Source organism: Tympanuchus pallidicinctus, unplaced genomic scaffold (assembly GCF_026119805.1).
Source record: "Tympanuchus pallidicinctus isolate F22 unplaced genomic scaffold, pur_lepc_1.0 scaffold15, whole genome shotgun sequence".
In the NCBI taxonomy this organism is placed as follows: domain Eukaryota; kingdom Metazoa; phylum Chordata; class Aves; order Galliformes; family Phasianidae; genus Tympanuchus; species Tympanuchus pallidicinctus.
The window spans coordinates 22,185,738-22,191,737 of record NW_026294669.1 but is presented as its reverse complement, the minus strand read 5'-3'; the positions used below and the strand labels follow the sequence as shown (position 1 = coordinate 22,191,737).

At 48.1% G+C, this 6,000-nt stretch overlaps 1 protein-coding gene across 5 annotated transcripts in view; it reads left to right on the top strand.

The window, feature by feature from the left end:
- Positions 1–1,920: 1,920 nt before the first annotated feature.
- Positions 1,921–6,000, top strand: part of SESTD1 (SEC14 and spectrin domain containing 1) — a 54,427-nt gene continuing 50,347 nt past the window's right edge. For 2 of the 5 annotated variants that reach the window (XM_052675534.1, XM_052675530.1), the window contains exon 1: positions 3,903–4,038. The gene's annotated coding sequence lies outside the window, so the exon portion shown is untranslated. Of the gene's footprint in view, positions 1,991–3,902; positions 4,039–4,754; positions 4,778–6,000 lie in introns of those variants that run through there. The other 3 variants (XM_052675532.1, XM_052675531.1, XM_052675533.1) reach the window with 3 other exon arrangements.

The following is a 6,000-nucleotide window of genomic DNA, read 5'->3' as shown; positions in this document are numbered from 1 at the left end:
GGCACAACTTAAGGCTTTGTTGCAGTTGCTTCAGAAAAAACAAAACAAAACAAAACAAAACAAAACAACTAAAAAAAAACCCCTCTCTCCTCAGTTCAGGATTAAGAACTATTCATTGTGTTTAAAGTGGCATTAAATTTTTTTTGTCCTAATTAGCAGGTGAATGTGGCTACCTTTGGAATTCAGTGAGCAGTAACATACTCAACCCAGTACTAGATCTTTTACTTGTTTCTGTGATGTTCTGAATGTGCACCTAATGCTGGTATGTTTCTGTCAGTTCCACTTCTCAAGCCTTCCAATACTGATTATCAAAATAGGAGGGATTTTTCCCACTGTTTTGCCAACAAGACTCTGCCTGCGTGACAAAAGTAGGAGATGTCTGCTGCTCACTACTGAATACAGTGATACCATCTTGTTGTGATCACAAAACTCCATAACAGGATCTCTCTAGTTTTTATTTTCAGTTCATCAGAGCCAGCCTGTACAAATCCCAGTGCATAAAATTATTTTCTGATTTACAATATACACAATTTATGAACTGCCATAGCCTGCAATCTGTATCTCTAGTCACTTTAGCTAGTTTACACTAACTTAACATTCACAACCATTTTCGAGCTACAGGTGAAAACAAGCGTCTATCTGCTGCATGGAGATATGGAAGCAAACAACAAGCAAAGCAGCTAGCTTGTAAATCCTTGCAGCTGGAGGGTTTCCAGCCTGCCTGGTGCAAGGCTGTGTCCAGTAGCGCTACATGAAGCTAGAACAAAGCTGTGAAAGCTGCTCTGGGGTGCTGCGCAGGATGGTCCTGTCACACCTGGTGGCATCCAGGGCCATTGTCACAGTGAGGAGCTGCTGCCTACTGGAAGCCTGTGGGGGTTGGTTTGGTTTTCCTTGGCGGCTGTTTTTTCGGGAAGCATAGCAGCTGAAGCTGGAGGCAGTGACTGCATTTTGAGAGCACAGCTCTGCCTGTAACAAAGGCTCTGTTGTGCTGGTACACAGCAAAGCTCCCAAGGCTCAGCCTATTTACTTCTATTCATGGTTGGTTAAATCTGGCATGCTTGCTGGAAAATAATAACATATACGAAGGCTCTTTTTAGTCAAATTGATCCCTGGTACAAAAATACACCATGATTTCCTTTTACTGGTAGTTCACATAGCAAAAGCCATTAACTATGCCTCTGGGTCTCCAGAAGGACCTTAAACAAAATTGTTAATCTCAGATTCTATCCTGCCAAATTACTCAGCAGAGGACACCTGGAAAAGGAGAGTCAGAAAACCTGTTACAACATGTTGTGTTCAAACTAGCACAGCTGTAGCCATGGCATAGATTAGAGCAACTATTGGGTCTGTCTTAAAGCATTAAAGTTACTGCAGGCTGCTCCCTGGACTCTCTTGTCCCTCACTCAGTTTGTATAGTCAGGGTTGCCCAAACCATATGCAGAATCTGAGACTTAAATTTCAAACAGGTATTGATTGCCCAGCCTGTGTCAAGATCTGTCTGCCAAAAGCTCTTGTCAATTCAGTGTCATCCACAAATTTACTCAGTATATGTTTGAGTGCAGCAACCACATCATTTAAGAGGACCAGCCCCAGAAAAGGAGCCCTGGGAAATCCCACTAGTGGCTGTTTGCCAGCCTGGTATAACCCCATTTTACAATCATGCTTTGAGTCTGACCTGTAACCCACAACACACGATCCTGTACCATATCACACCATGTTGTACCGCATTGTACTACATCATGCCATATCATACTGCACTGTACCACACGGTGCTATTGTAGTGGAAATGCTAAGTCATGGCCTGAACCAATGATTGATCACCTGGTGGGAAGGCGGGTCCAATGCAGGGGAGCACAGGTGTATCAATCCACTTGAGTAACTGAAAGGGGGTGCAGCTGGGATCCAGCCCTCCCCAGACCTCATTTAAGTGGTGGCAGTGGTGGTGAGGGGACCTTACTGGAGATTCTTGTGTACCTATAGCATTTTGAAGGTAAGGCAGCTTCTTTATTTTTATGCCTATGGCTGTTGCTTTTGAGCAAACTCACTTGTTGTAGCCTGGGACCTTGCTGCTCTGCTGTCATTGCTGTGCTTTCCATTGCGTTACAGTTGTATTGTGCCATATTGTGCTATATTCTATTATAACTCACTAAATTGTGCTGTGTTGCATTATAATATTTCATAAACTCTAGAGGTATTTTATCTACTTCTTGTCTACACAGAAGAGGTCTTTCCTCTTCTAAAGCTTCAGCTATTTGGTTGGGCTCTCTTCTCAAAATAGTGTGTGTGTACCACCAGTAATTCTCTGTAGCTCCTGGAGCAAAGAAGAGGAGCTCTAATCAAAGATCTCTCAAATGCATTTTTTGCACACGAAATTCAGCTGGGCAAATGAGTGTGCAGCCTCAGGTTCTGCCTCTGTGAAAATATGGCAATGCATTTGCACCCATCTAACTTGTTTTTCAATCATAGTGGAAACTACTCCTTTATTTCAAGCGAATTAGTGTAAGATTCCTTATATCTGGAATCTTATTTTGCTGAGACCACACTCAGATCTTGGCTGCTGCTGCAGAAACTTGGAACTGAGACTGAGGGTTCAATGTGCTGACCCTGTGGGCAAGATCCTCGCTCCTTGCTGCCAACAAGGAAACCCATCTGCTCTTTATGCTCATTACTATCCATGAAGGGTTTACCTGTTGCGATCCACAGCTCAAAGTACATTCATCTGGGCTCTGATGTTTGTTTGTTGTTGTTCCTTTTGTTTTGCTGTTGCAAACATTCTTCCAGAAAAAGCAGGCTGATGAGTCCTGTCTCTTTAATCACCTCTGAATATACTACTGATAACTCTCTGTTTTTAGCTCTTGGGCATCAGAGGGGCTGTGCTGCTGAGAGATGTGTGAGGTCAGTGTGATAGCCATGCTCTGCCCATGAGTCCTACCACAGGCAGCTGTGGGCTGGTAGGAAAGCTGGGCTTCCATAAAGCTGTTTAGAGGAGAGAAACCAAGCAGCTGTAGCCTCTGAGACAGTTCTTGTGTTTGGAGTGGGATACAGTAAGTTATACTCAGTAATTCTGCAAGTAGTAAAAGTAAAATGCCTGTTACAATAGTTTGCCGCTTTCTTTTTGCTATTAAGTGCCATTATATAGTCCAGAAACAATGGGTTCAGCTGTAGTGTTAAGACTGATAGCAACCTGACCTTGGGCAGTTAGGTGGAAAGTGAGAGCAGAGCGTGGGCTGGTTTTCTTTGCAGTGTTTCTTTCCAGACTTCAGATTTTCACTAGTATTGTTTTAGCCTTGCTTAACAGTGTTAGGATGTTTGTCCAAAGCTGGACAAACTAACAAACAAACTAAGGATGGGAAGTTATCAGCTATGATCTAGGGCAAAGAAGTTATTAGTTGTGTTATTGAGACCAGTGTCAAAGGGCCACAGGTGGAAGTAGTCGATAACACATCTGTTCGGGACGTTACTACTAATCAGTTCCACCTGCAGTGAGTTTGCCTTGAGTTAAACACGTGCTCAGCACTCTGTCTGCAGACCGGATAGTTACAAAGTCACTGGCAAGCAAGGCCCGCGCGCCTTACAGCGAGTCGTTTACGCAGTGGACGCGTTTTTCAGAGAAGCGCTGCTGCTGGAGCTCGAGCAGTCCCATCGCGGCGGCGCCGAGCGCGGCACGAGCCCGGACCCCAGCTGGGAGGGGCGGGCTGCAGGCCGGCGGCGCGGCACCCCCTAGCGGGGCGGCGGCCGCGCATTGTCTCCCGGCGGGGTGGGGCTTCTCGTTGCCGTCTCCCGGCCGGGCCGGATCCCGCGCAGCTGCTGCTGGGGGCTCCGACGGAGGGAGAGAGGCGGGCGTTTGCGTGTCCCGCAGGCGGGAGCCCAGGCGCGGGCGGAGGCGGGTCGGCGGCCCGTGGCCGCCGTCTCCTTGCCGACGGGGGAGGGGTCGGAGCCCTCGCCGGGGCGGCCGCCGCAGCCCGGCCGGAGCGGGCGGGACCCGACTCCGCCCCGCGTCTGCCCTGCACGCCCGGGCACCCGGAGCGCCGCAGCCCGGTGAGTACGCGCCCGCAGGGGCTCTTCCCGTGCCGCGGCCCCGGCCCCGAGCACCGCGCAGGCTCGGCGGCCTGGCCGCGCTTTGTTCCCTGGCGGCCGCGGGTGCTCCGCTCCGTCGGGTGTCGGCCGGCCGGGGCGCGGAGTGGCGCGGTGTCCCGGCCTCGCGGGGCAGCCCCGGCGGGGCAGAGCTCCGTCGCCCGGGGGAGCTGGCGCAACAGGTCCGGGCTTTGTCCGTGCCGCCGATACGGACGTGGCCGCTGCGGGGGGGCGGCCGGGGCCTGCCTTTGTGCGGGAGCGCCCGGCCTCGGAGCTGCCCGGAGCGGGTCAGCGGGAGCAGCCCTGGTACCAGCACTGCCTCGTGCCGGGCGCCGCGCGTGGAAGCGCTGCTGGTTCGGGAGAGCTGATTCACGGCTGCGGCACGGGCTGCTCGCGGCCCCGGTTGCCATTTCTTTGATTTTTGACAGGTCCATTGTCTGATGGTGTCTGGCTTTGCTCTCCCCTTGATTGTAGCGTCTCGTGCTGCCCGTTCGTAGAGCCTTTCAGGCAGGCAGTTGTTGGTAGGAGATATTCTCTGAAGTGCTTTAACGTGTCGTGTATCCCTGTGCAGAAGCAACTATTTAAGAGTGAAGCAGATTGTTGCTGGGTATGTTTTTGTTTTTTTTTTTTTTTAATTTGGTGCGTTTCTTACAGTGAGCACAATAGGCGATGCTTATGTGGATTGGTATCAGCGGCTGCTCTTGTAAGTGGCTCTTTCATCTCTGTCCCAAAGGAAATAGTGGCCCTTTGCGTTCCTGGTATTGCAGTGTCTGCATTATCCAAATGATTGGATGCTGACTTTGTTCACTCGTTTAAATTCCTTGTGATGAAGAAGCACTGTTTGTTGTTTTGTTATTTTTTTTTCCTCCTTTCCCCATTTGGTGATACTGTCTATTAAGGTTTAGTGCACAGTAAATCACAAGTACAGTGATTATATTCCAGGAACAGTTGGTGTCTCATGTAAGGGCTCTCATATTTTGAGTTTATGCATTCTTACAATCTTGATCTTGTTGTCCTTATCAACCATTTTGTTGTCAACTTAATGAAGGTAACAGGACGGTGGACTTAAAAACAGAAGCATGGTCAGAGAGGCCTGTGCTTTCCTGAAGAGTGCTGATCCTTCTTTGTTTTGTGGTCAAAAGCAAACAAATCTAGAGATAATTCCAGTGCTCTCAGTGATGGGTTTGGGAGTTTTGCACTATTTGTTCCATCATAAGTTGTTGCTTCTTGGAGAATTGTATAAAATCATCTTGGCCAACAGTTTTTTCCTGAAGTAACAATAGTTAATGTCTTATTTGTAGTTTAGATATCTGAATCATCATTTTTTCTGAGGGAGGGAAAAACAAGCTGAGAAAATTGTTGCTGTCTGATAAGAAACAGTGCCCTGATGTCTCCTGGATTTATTAGTTGTAGTTATAAATTAGGTGTGGAATCGCATTTCTCAGTGTAGCTTATGCTAACAGGGAAAACATATACAGTTTTGGTGTTGATTGCTGTTTTCTAACAGCGTGCAAGAAAATGTATCAGATCGGTTTCAGGTCAGCATCAGCTTGCTGCTGTTTGGGAGAGACATGAGGGAGGGAATGGGACATACATGTGGAATAGACAAAATGTGTCAGTGGTGAGCTTAATCGTGATGCTACACAACTGGCCAAGTCTGTAGGCTAGAGTAGGAGGAGGGATGATGAGTAGTCAGGAAATATGCACTATTTTTCAGTGGGTAGCTCCAAATCAAATGAGTGAAGCCTCCCTTGGGTGAGGGTAGTGTTAGGGAATGATGTCTCTGAACTCTCACAGCACATCTTCCCAGGTCTCTTCAGCATTTGCTGTTGATACCTTCATACCTGATCTGAAGGTATGTACTCTTGCCTTCTCTCCATCTTTTTGGTTTATTTGTCTCTCTGGCAAACTTCTGGTAATACCACT